The 18764-nt window shown below is 43.4% G+C and overlaps 1 protein-coding gene across 5 annotated transcripts in view; it reads left to right on the top strand.

Moving 5' to 3' along the window:
• The window catches only part of UTRN (utrophin), a 593146-nt gene that overhangs the window by 103503 nt on the left and 470879 nt on the right, over nt 1–18764 (top strand). The gene's annotated exons all lie outside the window — the stretch shown is intronic.

Raw genomic sequence — 18764 nt, 5'->3', positions numbered from 1 at the left:
AATATTATGAGTGCAACGACCATCCAAAGAAATGGGAGAAAATATTTTTCAAGTCATGTATCTGAGAAGAGTATATCTAGAACATATAAAAAAGATTGCAATCTAACAATAAAAACAAAAATGATCTAAGCCCACATTTTTAAAAACTGGCAAAGGAATTGAATGGCAACACCAATGGCAAGATGTTCACCATCATTAGTGATCAAAGAAATGCAAATCAAAGCCAAAAGTGAGTGACCACTTGGTACCCACTCCCGAAAAGCCCGTCATGTTGTTGCTGGAAGCTATGCCCATGGTATGTAAAGCACCAGCAGGGTCCCGCATGGTGAGCAGACTAGGAGGAAGGAACAGGTGGTCCCCTTCTGAGGGCTTAGCCACCGGAAACCGTTTGACTCGCAGCAGACATTCTCTGATAGACTTTCAGAAGAGGGGCACTCAGACTAACGACTAGGGAAGACCCGCCTTATCCACGTGGGATGGAGCAAAGCTTGCAGGACTGTCATTTGCTCGTGTGGCACGACTCAAAAGGCACAGAAACAACCGGAAACAGCCGTTAATAATGGGAATGTGGAATGCACTAAATAGGAATCTCAGAAAATTGGGAGTCATCAAAAGTGAAGTAGAACACTTAGGGAAGATATCCTAGGCATCGGTTAGCTGAAATGGTAATGAGCACTTTGAATCAGATGTGCATGAAGACATCCTACATGCAAACAGTCATGATTTGCATGATTCCATATTCCGAGGTATCCAGAATCCAGATTAGTCGTTAAGATGTACTGGGAGTGTGAGAGGAATAGGCAGTGACTACTCATAGGTACAGTGGTTGTTTTTTTTTTGGGGGGGGGGGCGCTGTACTGAAAAGAATCTGGAGTTAGATAATGGCAATGTTGCACAACTTTAATGTACTAAAAACCATCGAATGATATACTTAATGTGGGTGAAACTATGGTATGTGAATGCTATCTCACTAAAAAATAAGATAGCGGAGTGGTGCTGTGCCCATACATGGTAAGCAGCGCCTGTGCATATCTGCTGCTGTCTCCATTCTGACCAAGAAAAGATCGTGGCTTCTCTTTGTGTTGTGGTTATCTGACTGTCAGTTCTTCACCTCCAAGGAGTTTGGTGCCTGCTAGGTGTTTTTCAAAGCCTGCATTTGCCCAGGGGTCCTGCGATGGAAGCGCTGGGGTGTGCCGGGCCTGTGTGTGTTTCTTTTTCCATTTGGCTGCATGGCATCTTCTCAGTATCAAATAAGTGCTTCTTGGCAGGTCAGAGGACATTTTTATTTTTCCTCGTCTTCACTTTCGTTTGATTTATTTGATTGGACACCCTTCCTGGCACTGGCAAGAAACCAAGATTAAGAAACCAAGATTAAGACACTCCGGAGCAATGCCTTTTTCATTACGCAATTCCCAGCAATTAAACAAGGAGTTCTTTTGGGCCATAGCTACATAGCAGGAGATTTATGGTAACACAATCATACACATAATTTACATAGAAGACATGTGAAAACTGGCTCTTTTCTTTGAAGCGTTATCTAGAAAACACAGACCATTTTTGTTAATCACCTTATTTAACATAGCACAGTTACCCTTTAAGAACAATTTAGCAGGTGAGACTTAGGGGCATGCTATGGTTTTAAGGCTTTAGCGGTGTTTATGCCAGCACATACATGTTAATAATAACTTGCAGACATGTTAATGTTTGATGAGGGTTAGGGAAATGTGTACTCGGATCTCAAAATGATCTGCGCCGTAACTTGGAGTTCATACATTTTGTTCCTTAATAGTATAAGATGTTCTTATTCTATTGTTATTAATGTTAAAAATACTTTATAGTTTCCTAGTAGCTGGGAGTCTAATAGGAATTTCCCCAGAGTCTCTGAATGTGTGACCTTGTTTGACTGGCTTTTGATTACCATGTATCTCTACCTTCTGTTTGCCTGGCTTGGCTGCTGATTTGCTGCTTTATTTTGATAACTGATAAAGACGTGACCCTGATTCTAGGCGCCTAGCTAGGCGTCCACCTGGCCAGTTAAATAATTCCACCTGGCTTGCAGGTTGCAGTGTCTTGATGGCCACTAACACTGGTGTTCGTGGCTCCTCTTGTTCCCCTTTGAGTGAAGAAGGCCTGGTGGGGAACTCTCTTTACTGCTCTAATGTACAAACTGGCCTCAACAGTTGCCATCCCCCCTCCATATGGTAGCAGCCCTTTTAAAAGTGGTAAAATTTTTAACATGGGCATTATTTATTTATAGATGAATAAGTTCTTTGTGATTGTTATTTTGATATTGATTTGAGTATATTTAGAAAGATCATTGTGTTATTTTTCTCTTTTTCCAGAAAAATAGTGTAATACCTGAAATCAGATATTTACACATTAGACAATTATGTGTACAACTGCCAAAGATATCTGTGGGTAAAGCAAAGCCTTTTGTTAAAATTTTATTGAAGGAGTTACCACAGTAACCATAGTCTTGGTCTAGCTTTATTATTTGGCTTCTAAACATGAAATAACCCATAGTCAGTATCATGAGTATTGGCCTTTTATTTTACTAAGGTTGCTGTGTTAGGGTGGACTAGATAAACAAATCCATCGACACACTCATGTGTATAAGAAAGAACTTTATATACAAGAGCAGTTGAATATTGAGAAAACAGCCCTGTCCGGATCAAGTTCATAAGTCCGATATTAGCCCATATGTCCGATACCAAACTATACATTCCTCTTCAGATTCACGAAACACATGCAATGATGCCAAATGCAGGAAGATCACACACTAATGGGTGGGAAGTCTTGTGGATCCAATGGTGTTATAATCATCTCAGCACTGGCAGGGGTCTCCACATGGCTTCTCTGGCTCCAGAGGCCTTGCTCCATCAGCTTCTCTCCATGTGTCTTCTCCACAGGGATGTCTTTCAGGGAGTGAGCAGAGAGAGCACGTGTCTCCCACCTCCAAGGGGGAATACAGTAGTTTCCAGAATCCTCAGGAGAAGGCCATTCCCACACAGAGCTCTCATTGGATATGACCTGATTGACAGGCTAGACTCCACCCCTACACTCTTAATCCTCAAATTGACACCAGATTATGTACCTACCACAGTTGCCAATTATAGAATAGCAAATTATGTGCACCTTATTCATTGCATGAGTGGAATTGACCATTATATTTTTGAATGACTTCATATCTTTTTCCATTTTTTTACCAAGTAACATTTATTGCTTTTGTGTGTAAACATAAACTATAATACAATAGTGTATAGTATAACAACATTGTAGATATTACATAGCATTGTATAAATCCTCATATAATATAATATGTGCATTTGCATGTACACACATACATGTGTATGAGTTTATATCTATCACTATGTACTTATCATAACTTTATAAGTTAAGGTATAAGCCATTTCCCAAAGTTTGGCATGATGATACAGGTTAAGTAAAAAAATTACTTCTACTAGAATTCCATGTAAACATGCACAGATTTATTCCAAACAAAGCATGTTTGACTATGTCTCTGAGATCAGTCTTGTTGTAGACACATTCTCTTGTCAACATACTTGGTTTAGTCTCCTTCCAAAATCCAAACTCACAATTGAGACTCATAGCGCCCCTGTCGGACAAGGTAGAACCGTCCCTGTGGACTTCTGAGACTGTAGCTCTTTATGGGAGTAGACAACCTCATCTTTCTACTGTGGAACAGCTGGTAGTTTGGAACTGCTGACTCCATCAGTAGGAGCCCAATCCATAACCCACTGTGCCAGCAGGGCTCCTTCCTGGGAGGGCTGGAGAGGAGAAATTCATGGAGCTAAGTGGAGGCTCTGTCAAGAAGCCAAGACTTCTCACGTTTTGATATTTTTGTTAAATAAAATTTCTATGATTATGGTTCTCTCTCTCTCTCTCTCTCTCTCTCTCTCTCTCTCTCTCTCTCTCTCTCTCTCACACACACACACACACACTGAAGGTGGTTTATTAGCGGAGTTAACAGGGGACCCCAAATCAGGATGCGAAAACAATACAGACTGCATTCTTTGATCCACAGCTACAGCCTGGTGTCCCTCAATTCCTCAGCCACTCAGCTCGCTGGTCCCTTCAGCTGAGCCTCCGTGGGCTGGGGAGCCAGCTCACTGCTGTGCCTCTCAGTCTCTGTGCAGCTCCTAAGTTCAGTTTCCGTGCCTCAGCTTCTGATGCCTCTGGTCTGGCCCTCAACCACTTCCCACAGAGGTCTCCCTCTCACGCGCGCCGTTTCTGATGGTCCCCGGGTTCCTCTCTGCTCCTGCTCCAACACTTTTTGATTTACTCTCGTACATCATCCTGTAAGAAGCCAGGGGTGTGGTGCCGGGCTGGCAGCCTGTGGGTGTGGGTGGAAAGACTGAGGCTTGCTGTGGGATTTTCCCACATGAGTGCTGTCTGCAGTTTCCTCTCTAGTTAGGTACCTACGGGGAGCACCATTGTGGGGCTCCCCTGTGTGTGGCTCTGACTCACAGCCCAGGGTGTCCGGGAGCCAGGCCTACCCCAGCCCTGCTTCCTTCCCGGCAGCCACTGAGTGGGCATTACTGCTCAATGCTGGGCCTCAGCTTGCATGGAATTAGCTTTTCTTAGTTCTCCCATCAGCAGGCCTCTGGTTTCTTCCCAGAGTCCTGCTCTTCCTGCTTTATAAATCACTGAGCTTTGAGCAGGGCGAGGATTGGTCATCAGCAACCTAAACACCAGGATAAAATGTTCCTCTTTCGTTGAATCTGGAGTCAATTTCGTTTTCTAAAGATCTTAGAGTTGCTTGTTTGCTTTCAAGAACTATTTTTTTATTGGCTGCTTTTCCCCTCCTTTAGCTTTAAGTGTTGTAGAAGGCAACATTGCCCTCTTTGCCTCCAATGAAAGGACTTTTAAATTCATGAAGGAAAGAAAAAAGAAACAGGAGAAGGCGTAGAAAATCAATTGACGGTCTTGGTAATCATGGCTTGAAATTTGTGCAGTAAGATGAGAAGTCAGTAGATGCAGCAGGTTCATGTTCTTTGTCCTGAAATGGATCAGTTGGTGTCTGGTTTGCATTATGGTAAATGCTTACACTTATTCATTCAGTCTGAACCTCGAAAGACACGTTGTTGAATCAATTCCAACTCGTAGGGACTCCATGCGCTACGGAGAGGCATGCTCCCTGGGGTTATCAGGGCTGCGATCTTCATGCCAGTAGATTGTTAGGCCTTGCATTTGCAGTTCCACTAGGTGGTTTGGAACCATCAACCTTTATGTTCGTGATTGAATACAAACTGCACCACCCAGAAGACTAAGGCTATATTTTTGGTTTAAAGCCTAAAGAATTTCTCAGGGCCATAGTTTCCATAGCTTCAGGAAGTCCTGTGAATTGATTGTATATTAATAAGCTCTTGGTGTAAACAATCACCTCCCAATTTAGCAGCAAACCCGTAGTAGTTATCTACTGCTCTATTACAGAGTTGCTGCTAAAACTTGTGGTATTTTATTTGTTAAGCAGTGCTGGAGGCGTTGTTGGGTCAGCGTTGAAGTGCTAATTTACAAAGTCAGTGGTTCCAATTTACCAGCTGATTGGGTGAGGGTATCCAGCTCCACTAAAGATGTACAACCCTGTTTACTCTTGACATACGGTTGCTATGGGCCAGGCTGGACTTGATGGCAGCGGGGAGGCTGATCTCTTGCTGTGTAACAAATCGTTCCATCACTTGGCGGAGCTATATGATCTCATGCAGCTTCCTGGGGCAGGCACTTGGGAGTTGATTAGTAGTTGGTTTCGGAACAGGGAACTTAATGAGGATGCAGTCGCCTGGACACTTGACCAGGGGCAGGAGCATCTCATTCCAAGATGACTTGTGTACACAGTTACAGGCAAAAGACCCTGCTTCCCGGCTGGCTCTTATCAGAGTCTGCCATTTGTCACCACCGGAACCTCACCGTTGGGTGGCTTGAGTATCTTTACAACATGGTGGCCGACTTTTCCTAGAGAGTGATGTGGAAGAGTGCAAGGCAGAAATTGTGATCCTCTGGGGATTCACTTTCAGAAATCACACATCGTCATTTCTGCTGTCTTTTAGTCATTAGCAGTGAGTCACTAGGTCCAGCCCACAATAAGGGGGTCGGGGTGGGGAGTAGGGCTCCGCTTCTTGCATGGAGGGCTGTTAAATAAATAATTTGTGAGCATACTTGAAAACCACCCCCATGTGGTTTTGGAATTCCGAAGAGAGGTTTGATTCGGAAATAAAACATCGGGAGTTTTGCACACGTATGGTATTCGAAACAAGGGGTGGAGGAGAAACCCATTAGTAAGAGAAAATAAACTGAGGAAAGCCCTAGAACTGAGCCCCTCTGTTCAAGGCCTAACACACTCAAACACCAGTTCAGCAGCCTTGTAGTCCAGAGCCAGCTTCAACTGGAGAAGATCTTTAGGAAATTAAACGAGGTAATTCATGCCCAGTGGTGATTTCCACGTCTGGCCTGCATTAAGCATGTAATAAATGTTGCTTTCATTATAGAAAAGCAATGCTTGTGGGAAGAGGCTCTGACTGACTCCTCCAATACCCCTCTAATGCTTCCAACCATCTGTCCCTCAGTATAATCTCCTTAGATCCGACATATATGGGGGGTGGGGGAGCCCTATCAATGTCCCCCTTCAACTCTGCCTCCAGCTTCCCTTCCTATCTAATTCTGTTTCGTAGAACTGAAGGCCTGTATCTCCGTCTTATCACTGCCATCCAGTCAAAACTGATGCCTAGTGACCCCTGGGGGCTCCACGGCTGCAGCTGCTGTTACGGCTGCTGGTGGTTTCGAGCTGCCAACCATGCCAATCGAAGCCCGTTGCATCATCACACTACCACCAGGGCTCCATCTTCCGGATGAGAAATTTTACCAAGTCCGTTTCTCAAATTCAGCTCAGTGATAACTGAACAGGCTAATCCCCTACTTTCTTCTGATTGAGGCAACAAGCAGCCAGGGTCTTGGCGGCCTGAAAGCGCAGACATTTATTCTCTCGCATTTCTGGAGGCCAGAAATCTAAACCCAGTAGCATCGGGCCAGAATCCAATTGTCGCGGCAGCTTTGCTCTCTTTGGGGAGAAGAATCCTCTTCTTTCGTTCCCCCATGTTGGGGATGGTTTCATTTTAAAAACATTAAATGTCTCATCTACACACTTGGGCCTGAGCTCAGATAATGCCTTCCAAAAAGTTCAACGTTGTATCTGAAGTTACTTGTAAACGAGCCAAAAATGGTCGATAATAGACATGGTTCTTCTAATGCTGTCGCTTCTTGGCTCGTTGGTCCCATCGTTTCCCTCTTCATTGTTAGCTTCGTGAGATCACTCACCCTCCCCGCAGATTTCCCTCTGCCACTCTCTTGCAAGGTGTGGTAGTTATGTAATTTGGTGTCAGTTTGAGGATTGAGAGTGTAGGGATAGAGTCTGGTCTGTCAATCACGATATAGCCAATGGGGCCTCTGTGTGGGCGTGCCCCTCTCCTGAGGATTCTGGGAACTCCGGTAGTTCTTCCTTGGAGACGGGAGACATTTTCTCTCTCAGCTCACTCCCTGAGAGCCTCTCTACTATGCTGATGGCAGTGAGAGCCCTGGACCTGGAGAAGCCATGTAGAGACCCCTGCCAGCGCTGAGATGCTTGTAACACCACTGTGTCCACAAGGTTTCCCACCACCTGGCCTGTGATCCTCTTGCATTTGGAGCCATTGCATGTGTTTCTGAGTCTGAAGAGGACTTTATAGATTGATATTGGACATATGGGCTAATATCGGGCTTATGGACTTGATCTGGACTGGGTTGGGATGTTTTCTCAATGTTCAACTGCTCTTGTATATAAAATTCTTTCTTATACACGTATGAGTGTGTCGATGGATATGTTCTCTAGTCCACCTGGACTAACACACAAGGCTACTTGTGATTGTATTTAGGCCCATTTGGATGAGTTCATCTAACATACTCATCTCAAAGTCTTTAATCTAGTCACATGCCGAAGACCATTTCCCATGTAAAGTAGCAGTTATAGGTTCCAGGACTTAGAAGTTAGTATCTTTGGGGGCCATTATTCATCCTACTGCCATGAGGATTGAGTTTTAATTAACTGTCAGTACAAGCATTCATAGGATTCTGGTTTAAATATAAGAGCATTTGTTTTCTCCAGCAAGCGTCTGACAGTAGGTGGGGAGTACACCTGCTGGGCCCCTATTCAGGAAAACTGGTTGCTTATGCTTCTGCCTTCCTGGCCTAAGAGCAAGGTGCTCGACCAGCTGGGTCTGTAGATTTTTATCAGGGAACCAATAGTTCCATTGACCATTTCTCTTTGCATCTCTCACTGGCTGAACTTGGCCATATGGTTTTCTCTACTTGTAAGGGGAAGTAAAGCTTTTATCTGTCCACCTTGCTACAAGAGAGTGGGGTGGGATTCTGTTTGTAAGCAGGAATAAGGGAGAGGCTGATGGAATAGGTGATCCATACCACAGAAAGTTTGAACAAATATTTCTCTGAGTAAGATGTCTAGGGGCATGGTCCTAGTGAAAATCATTTTGATTCTAGACTTCAGGTTACCTGCATATTCCTTAATTATGGCATGTGTAAAATATGAGTTTTAAATGATGTAGGATCCAAGTGTGTTTCTCCATGTGTCTTGGTGGAGGCATGTATGTGTTGAGACATACCAGCTCTCATTTGAAGGTCATTTGGAAGTGGAATGAAACATGCCCATCGCGTGTGCTTTCTAACTCACACTCACTCTTACCCACTGCCACAGTGACTAATTTTACTTTTCCCTTGTCCAAAGGAATGCCAACAGCTTTGAAGGAAGACAATCAATCTAAATCTTTTCCTTTGATCCATGCTCTTGTCAACATCCAAGAAAGTTAATTTTGTCATCACAAATCAATATTTTGTGGAGTCTGTAGACAGAGTGACTTACCGATTTACTTCTAAACAACCGTTCCAAGTCTTGTGTGGCATAGCTCTGCTCCGACATGCTAAGAGTCGGAATTGACCTGAGGGTGTTTGGTGTTTGGTTAGACAATCAAGGGAGGGAGTAACTATAGAGTTCTCAGAAGAGCCTGGTGATAGTCTTTCTGCAGTGACCAAGGACAGTGGCTTCGTGGGCTTCAGTAGGAAGGAAACAGGCAAGACGACAGACAGCGTTGTCCTTCTTGGAAAAGACATGCTAATTCTGTGCATGAATGATATTGGAAATCCTGGTCTCCTAGTTCAGAAAGGATTTACCAGTGGAGGATAGTCTAGTGAGGAAAACTCAAATTACGGTGCAAATGCATTTGGTGTTCCTTTGGTGTGCAAATTGGCTCAAATGGTGAGGACTCAAAAGATGAAGTGGAGGGAGGACATAAACACTCACAAAAACCCACTGCCCAGAGTCAATTCCGACTACTAGTTACCTTGTAAGACAGGGTAGAATTGCACGTCTGTGACCCTTTCAGGGAGCAGACGGCCTTGTACTCTTCCCTCCCAGTGGCTAGTGGATTTGAACCACTGGCCTTGAGGTTAACCATCTAATGCTTACCCAGCCTCACTACCAAGGCACCCGAAGACATAATTACTGGCTATCATGTAATTTCATGACTCATAGTGACCCTGTAAGTCAGGATTAGAACTGCCTCTGTGTATTTCTGAGACTAGCTCTTAACTGAAGTAGAAAGATCCATCTTTTTCCAGAGGAGCAGTTGGTGCTTCTGACCTGCTGCCCTTGACGTTAGCAGCCTAATCTGGAGCCCGCTATGCATCCAGTGCTCTTGCAATCCTCAATGCTTAAATTAATCAGGACTTTTTGATGCTTAAGAGTTGTTTGTTGAAAAAGAAATCAAAACAAAAATGGTTTTATCTGTAAGGTAAGTACCAAATTTCTTACCTAGAGGATATCATAGACTGAAGTGAATATATATCTATATCTACATATATCTGCATCCATCCTGTGGAAGACTATTAAATCCAGATGTTGCTAACTTGAGGCAGTGCTTTCGTGTCTGATGACCACACAGAGGGTGGCATGGTTGGCATCAGGCTGGTGGAGCAGCCTGAATTTGAGTCTCCCACAGTTTTGCTCAGACCGTGATTTTGATTTTCCATCTTCCTTATCCAGCCCCACTTGAGTAGACTTTTCAATAGAAAAATGCATTAATAGTTTATGGGGACTGTTTACATAGTGAGACTCCACGTTTCAATGAAAGAAAATATTTACCGTATATACTCAAGTATAAGCCAACCCGAATATCATTCGAGGCACCTGATTTTACCACAAAAACTGCATTAAAAATGTGCTGAAACACTTGGCTTCTACTCAAGTATATATGGTAAATGATTTCACCTACTACCATGTGTTTCATATAGGACGGGCTCAGCGGTCAACCCTGTAGCAAAAGGTTGGCAGTTGGCGTCTAGATTTGCGACTTTGGGAACCCGTCTGCGGCAGTTCTGCTTCTCCCTGAAGGGTCACTGTGAGTCGGAGTTGACCGGTGGACCAGGGATTTTAAGCCACGTGTGACATGCTTCCTGGGAGGGCTTGGTAACTGAGAGGCGAGGAGGGGATCTTTACCTTTGGGCTCTTTAAGGGTAACCATTTTCCTTTGCTCCATGTTCTCCTGGCTAATGATTAATTTTTCTTTTGGACAAGGGCTCAGCTTTTAATAGACTCGGCAGTTTTAGCAATGTATCTAATGCAATGCTGCTTCTTCCTTTTAAGAAGAGTGTGACATCTTGGTGTAAGTTTGTCAGGGCTCAACCGGAACTGGGTGTTCCGTCATTTCTAACCAATGAAGACCTTTATGTGGGTTAGAGCAGCGTCGTGCATCCTAGCTTTATCAGTGGTTCATGTTTTGGAAAGCAGTCGCCAGGCCTTTGTTCTGAACACCAAGGCTTCATTTAGCAGTGAGTTTGATAACTGTGTTACCCTGGAACCCCAGCCCAACCAGAAAGCATACCAAAACAGAAAAAAAAAATCCAGTACATATTTAAAAAAAATCCCAAAGCCCCCTTTGAAATCCTCTATTTTTTACATGAAAAATTTAAAGTCATACTTAGACAAAAATCTTTTATTAAAGAACAAAATGCAAATGCTCTTCTCTTTGCCCTCCTCAAATTCATCTTCTTTTTCTCAAAGTGAGAAAATGATCAGGGCATTGAGGGCATATCAGTGTCATTGTGTGAGCTGTAGGAGGCTTTTGATTTCACAGGGTCCCCGATATTTGTTCCCACCCCCATAACCGATCAGTATGGTTTTAAAATACTTGAATTTATTGCAAAAGATATCTCTGAAATGATATGAATCCCTCGTCACCAATGTTTCCATAGTGAACAGACAGGAGGTTGGGCAGAGATTGACCTCCATAAGCATAATTACTTTCTATCCAGCTAATTATCTCTTCCAAGTGAAATAAAAAACTCAGTGAAAAGACTGATGCAAGTAAAAGCAGTCTAAATCTGGCAGTTACACTTTTGGGGGATATGTCAGTCCAGCAGCATCTAGTTCAGGATGCCTGGCTTCTGAAACAGTTCTCTCCCAAATTCTTGGGAGTTTTCCTGTACCCAAACTCACTGTGTACATGTTTCGACTCCTGGTGACCCGGTAGGAAAGAAGAGACCTGCCCTTCTGAGTGGACAGGGCTGTAACTCTACTGGAGTAGAAAGCCCAACCTTTCTCTCAGGGGGCAGCTGGCGATTTCAAACTGCTGACCTTGCAGTTAGCAGCCCAATGAGCAGCCACTAAGTCGCCAGGGCGCCCTGGTTTGCTCCATCAGAGAGAGCCTTCTTTGTTGCACGTTGGCATCTGAAACATCTTTCTCCTCACTGCATGCTTCCTGCCCACGTGGAATTATCAGTATGCAGAAGTCACTTTCTTTCTCATTGTTCCATAACAAAGCAGACATGACAGACAGATAGACAGACAAACTGACCTTCCCTCTACCTCACCTCTTCCCTTATAGTTGCTTAATTCTCTGCCATTCCTACTTGCCCTTGTTGGTGTCAGTTTGGCACGTTAACACCTCGTAGGACGAGTGCTTTAAAGAAATAATTAGAGAAGTGTTATGTAATTACTCAGTCAGTACTAATTGCCATCGAATTGATACGGACTCATCAACACAGTAGGACAGGGTAGACCCGCCCCTTTGAGTTTCTGAGATTGTAACTCATTACAGGAGTAGAAAGCCCTGTCTTTCTCCCGCGGAGCAGCTGGTGATTTGAAACTGCCGACCTTGCAGTTAGCACCCCAACACGTAACCACTACATCACCAAGACTCCCTACTAGGTAGTTACTATTAAACATTTTTTTTTGAAAACATAGCAAACAATAGAGACAAGAGCTTCTTCGAACCACCTCACTTAGAGATAACTAGTGGTCACGGTGGGCGCTTGTCCTTCTAGCTCTGTGTACCAGAAACAGTGGCTGTAGGGGTGATTCCTACTCATGGTGACCTCATCGATGGCAGAACTGTGCTGTAGTTTTCAGTGGCTGGTTCTTTTTTTTTTTTTTAAGTAGATCACCAGGCCTTTCTTCAGAGGCACCTCTGGTTGTACTTGAACTTCCAACCATTTGTTTAGTAGAAGAGCACACTCTGTACCACCCACGAACTCTAGTCCAACATACACATAATGTCTGAAGGAGACACTATGCCTGTATTTCAATAACTGCTTTTCCCAACCTCTTCGTACACTGTAAAATTCCTTCTGTTTATGTATCTATTCTGTAATCATTGGCCCTAGAGAAATTATACTTTGTACATCATCCTCATGGGTGGTTCTTTGGGTTTTTCATTTTTGCAATTTTTTCCTTTTTTAAAACTCATTTTATTAGGGACTCATACAACTCTTATCAAAATCCATACATATATTAATTGTGTCAAGCACATTTGTACATTCATTGCCCCATTTTTGCAATTTCAAAGAGTGTTTTAAAGAACATCTTTTAAATATGACTAAATACTTGTGTATTTCTTCACATAAAATAAAATTAAATAAAACTAGAATGAAATAAAATAAAATAATCAAACTCACTGCCATTGAGTTGAATCTGACTTAAAATAACTTTCTAGAATTTCTGGGTCAATAATTATCCAACCTTTAAAGATTTTTGTACTCCCACACCAAACTCCCTGCCGTCAAGTTGATGCCCACTCATGTTGAACTGGCCCACTCAGTGTGGAACTGGCCCTGTGTGTTTCTGAGACCCTAACTCTTTATGGGAGTAGACAGCCCTACCTTCTCTGGAAGAGGGGCTGGTGGTTTCGAACTGCTGATCTTGCAATTGTAGCCTAATGCTTAACCATTACAGATTTGTTAAATTGCTCCAGGAAACTGGCCATACTGAGCACAGCTGTCTTTACAAACCCTTAGCTTGCCCATTGCTAACAGGATGTGCACCATCAGGTTGGAGGTTCAAGTCCACTCAGGGTGCCTTGGAAGAAAGGCTTGGTCAACGCCTTGCCCCCTGGAGCAACTGGCAATGGAAAACTCCAGGGAGCACACTCGTGGTCTGATAGCTGTCTGCATGTCAACTGGTGCCCGGAGGCCTCGTCCCGACATCGTTTGCCAGCTGTTCCTGGTGGACAACGGCAGGGAGCTTGTTGTCAGGCCTTGTGTCCTCAGCTCCTGCGGTGCCTTCAACACCATCAACGATGCTTGCTTTCTGAAAACGTGGACCTCGGGATCATGGATTCCCAAACTGATTTGGCCTACAGCCCCCTTTTCAGGAAAAAAAAAAGATTCAGGAACCCCGCCTCCTGCTGAGCCCCAGGGGTGGGCTTCTTTGTGGCCCGATATCCTGCAAACCTAGACTGCACACCCGTTTACAAAATGTAATAGGAAAAGAAGCATGTGAAATATTTAGCAGGAATTTGAAAATACTGAGAATGTGAAATCATATTTTGGATTACTGGGTTAAATAATACATATTATTACAGTAACTTTTACCTGTTTATTTTTAACTGTGACTTCTACAAAATGTGAGATGACCTATGTGGCTCATCTATACTTTGGGGGAGCCAGTCTTGTTTAGAAGAAGGCTTTGATTAATCGTATCATCAACACCCGATTACTAGAATCCTCTCAGCCAAGGACTGGACATTGGGCCACTGTAGGCTCTAGCCCCGCCACACTCTAGGTTTTCAAAGGCTTTACTCAAGTGTGAGACATTTTGGCTGGTCTATGCTTATTGAGCAAAACTGAAGTTGCCCTTGGGAGAATATTTCTTACATCCCTTTTGCTAATTATCAAATCACACAAAGGCCACTTGTCACATTCATTAAGTTGAATGGTGAAACCTCCGCCAGTAATGGCAGCAGAGGCCACACAGTTGTCATCTCTGGAGTTTAACCCTTTTTGTTAGATGACTTGGAGTCCCAGGTTAGCTCAAAGGGCTAAGTGTGCACCTCCTAACCAAAGGGATAACAACTCGAACCCCGTACAGAGGCACCGTGGGAAAAAGCCCTTGTCATTTGCTTCGGAACGTGGACAACCACTTACAAATGCACACATGGGGACGTCATGAGTTAGAATCGCCTTGAGGGCAACTGGTACACTCTCTGGTGCCACGGAGCCAGCCTGCATCTCATGGCCACTGGCAGTGTGGGAGCAGAGCCATGCCAGAGGGGTTCTCAGCTGCAACCTCTTTGGCGGCATCTATAATTATACAACTGACCTCTCCTGGAATGTTATTCTGGCATGGGTCAACTGCGAGACAGGAATATGTGTATCCCCATGGGCATGCCGAACTCCCTGGAGGTTAGGGAACCTCAGGACTGTGTCCTTTCCCATCTTTGCCCTCCAGGGCCCCCCTTTCCCATTGTACAAAGTAAAAGGGCGTGGCTCTCACTTGCCCTAAATCTGAGTGTGGTATATTACTGTTAGGCAGCCCACGTGGAGACAAATTAAAGAAAGCAAAGCACAGAGTGACTTAAGAATTACGCAAATGCCCAGTTCCTAATTTATCAGGCGCAAGGTTTAAAGCCCTCTCATTGTCCACTCCTATTTTCCCCCTGCCTCCCTCCGTGAGAATTCTGAAGTCAGATGTTCCCTTCAGAGATCTGTATAAACATGATTTTTAAATAGAAAGCTAATGTCAGACTTCTCTTGTCAGAAAGTAAATCTGATTTGGTTGATTACTTGACAGTCAGGACTAGTTTTGCCAATTAGTTAATACTAGTGACATTTTCTATTAATTCGATGAGCTAAATTGGCAGCTCATTAACACTCTGCTGAAAATGCCATCTTTTGTGACTAAATAATGACAAGGAGTCCTTGTCAACTTAAAATTTGCAAATGATTTATTTAAAAATGTCTATTAGCAAACAGGTCCAGAACCGTTTGATCCAAACTAAGACAAACATACTACCACACTGTCTGTGTTGGAATATTCAAAGTGTATTGCGGATACCAAACAGGGCGTGTCCACCGAGAAAGGAACGATGAGCAAAGACACACCTGAAGGGAAGTGGTAGAAAGAGACAGACCGGACGGTGCTTGGATTGTCCCACAGGACCAAACTGGGGGCAGCAGGCAGGCTCTCTAGCTCAGAATCCTCAAACAGTAGCCCAGGCCAAGGCAGGTCTCGGAATGGGTATTGAAAAAGAATATTTAGGGAGGCAAGATGGATGGGAGTTTGGATAGTCTGATGACCACGGCAGGCCAGAGAAGGGGGCTGGTGTGAAAAAGGGGATCGAAGGGAGGAAGGAATGGAAACCCTAGTGAATTCTCCAAAGGATAAGGTACCGTCAGAAAGGCGCCTTAGTCCGCATTTGGAGGATGTTCATACTGGTCTTCACGGCTGTGCAGGTGTTTGGAAGGGTCTACGCCTGGCCAAGACTCCCTGGTGAGGAGACCCTGGTGCAAATCATTCACAAGCTTGACAACTGACTGTAAGGTCAAAGGTTTGAGTACACCCACACGTGCCTTGAAAGAAAGGCCTGGAGATCTACCTGAAAAATCAGCCAATGAAGACCTCATGAAGCAGAGGTCTCCGCAGACACACGTGGGATCACCTTAAGTTGGAATCGACTCGACAACTGGTTTGGTTTGGAGAAATGGGCAACCCCTTGGGCTTACCACATTTCTATGTCAGTAATGTGTACATTATATATATGTATTCATCAGTGTGCTGTGTTTTTTTGGACAGCACAGTGGTTAAAAAAAAATTGAACACAGTCTATTTACAAAAACTACTTTGCAATGGGAGGGCCTTGAGGCTTTATGGAATGGAAAGACCAGCAGTTGGGTTTTCAGATTGTTGTGGTCTGCGTCTTTGCCTACCTCAGGTATCTGTATGTTTCTTGACTCTAGGGCAGTGGGTCTCAATCTGAGTCGTGACCCCTTTGGGGCTCGAACTACGCTTTCACAGGGGTCGCCCGATTCATAACAGTAGCAAAATGGCAGTTATGAAGTAGCAACGAAAATAATTTTATGGTTGGGCGGGGGTCATCACAACATGAGGAACTGTATGAAAGGGTGATGGCCTTAGGAAGCTTGAGAACCACTGCTCTAGGAGAGCCAAATTAAAGTCGTTCTAAGGAGAGCCGTCAAACCTTTTCATACAACTGAGGTTGTTGGTTTGATGCTGTCCTGGGTTCTTGCTATGCTCATCCACTTACTGTTTATTGTGTGTGGCTTTTCCATATCTACATATACTTATGAGTATCATGATTAGAGAAGCCATAGAACATTTATTTGATAACAGGTACTTATAGTTCTAAGTCTGCTCTTTGTTCTTTCTTTCTTATTGTATAGTTAGAGGTTTTCTCCATCATCCAAATAGAAAATAATTACTTTCCTATATATGAATGATCAGGAGTGTAGTGGTTATACATTGGGTGGTGAACTGCAGGGTTAGCAGTTCAAAACCACCAGCCACTCCTTGAGAGCAAGAAAGGGCTTTCTACTCTTGTAAAGAGTTAGAGTTTGGGAAACTCGGGGAGCAGTTCTACTTTCTCTTTAGAGGGTCACCGTGAGTCGCACCGACTTGATGGTCTTTTTACATACGAAGGGAAAGAATTGGGTTTTGAGACTAAACCCAACTCACTGCCATAGAGTCAATTCTGAGTCTTCATAGCGATGCTGGAGTACAGAGACCTGACCTATCGGTTTCCACAACATCTTTATAGGAGTAACAAATCATATCTCGCTCTAACGGAGCAGCTGGTGGTTTTGAACTTCTGACCTGGCTGTTAGCAGCCCCTCTTGGGTTTTGGAAATACCATTTTTTTTCCCCGTGAATATTTTTATACTTTTTTTGTTTGTCTGAGAGGTTTTTTTTTTTTTTTGGGGGGGGTATTTATCTTGTTTTTTCTTTTTCATATGGATCTTTAAAGAACAAAAATCTATTTTTTAATACGGGGTAAACAATAAAGAAAAAAGAGTAAGGAAAATGAGAAAGCCCATTACTTGAGTATTTAGCAGTCTTGAAGGAATATGTAGTTGCTACTACTTAGTCACGTAGAACTTGTCATGACAACGTCAGAATGTCAACTCATTGGAATCGTCTCTACTCTTAAAATGCCCCCTTCATCTGCATGAGTTTTCATACATCCCGGGAAATGTGTTCACAAAGCAGGCACTCTTTCTTGAGACGTCTGTGGGCAGATTGTAGAACATCGCAGATGCTTCTTTAATAAGAATGAAAACAAAGTGAAAAATCTAATAGTGTAAGAATGCTCATGAGCTTTTAGTTAATCGCTACACACACAAAAAAGTTTTCCACTGATTTTTTTTTGTGTGTGACAGACTCATTGTCTGTATGACTCATTCAGCTCTCTCTTTGTTCTGTGATGTTTCCAGTAAGTTTAAATATCTTTCACTGGCAAGAAAAAACTCAAAACCAAGTGTTTTTATGGGGGACTTAGCATTTTTGACAGCCATAATCGAATCTTCCTTCTTTTGCATTGGTAACATAAACAATATGATTGATAGTAAAGTTGTTAAGAGTTTTTCCAAAATGCATTTCTAGAGAGGGAGAGTTTCACATAAAGCCAGATGTGTATCCATGTTCTGTATAGCCTTTCAGGATTAAGTGAGCATGAGAGTTTAAGCCGAAAGTGAGATAGGGAAGCATCACCTCTGGCATTTTCTGTTCCTTGTGTCTAAACCTTGAGGGTGCTCATCAGCAGACGCTAGGGAAGAGATCAATACTGATAAAGTAGAAGTTGATTATAAACGATTGATTTCAGCTAATCTTTCACGTACAACTCTTGGGAATAAGTGATTTCTGTTTGAATATTATGTGGATTTTCTGCCGAAGAGGCACGTGTGAACTCCAGCCCTTCAGAGTGGGCCTGTTGAACGTGGAATATTTGCGAGACTCCAGGGGATCTGAAAGTTGGGGAGTTTTGCTGGCTGGGTTTTCTCATTTTCGCGACAGTTTTGAGAGAAGGAGAGGCATTAGCTACAGAAACATAAATTCTGATTTGATTTATGTCACCAGCTATGTCCGGGAATAAGTCTAGGACATATTTTTAGGTGTAAAAAGGAGCAGTTTGGGGCAGGCACCCTTTAAATATCTTCCTGTTCAAACATTCTGTGATTTGGGCATAGTAATGTGGGTCATTCGGTGGCTTAGCTGGCTAATTAGCTGGGACAGACATGATCCTCTGATGACGACAGTGATATCAATTCTAAATACAATCAAGGTGGGGCTGTTCGAGAACTTCAGGGCTCAGAATTGCCACGAGATTGGGGCAGAGTGGATAGTTCATGTTAATAGAGCATGTGTTTGCTTAAGGATTTTTAAAGAAGCTTTGTTTCCCTACAAGGACATATAT

Source organism: Tenrec ecaudatus, chromosome 7 (genome assembly GCF_050624435.1).
Source record: "Tenrec ecaudatus isolate mTenEca1 chromosome 7, mTenEca1.hap1, whole genome shotgun sequence".
NCBI lineage: Eukaryota > Metazoa > Chordata > Mammalia > Afrosoricida > Tenrecidae > Tenrec > Tenrec ecaudatus.
Note: the sequence above shows the minus strand (reverse complement) of the source record. Positions and strands in the feature narration are given on the sequence as shown.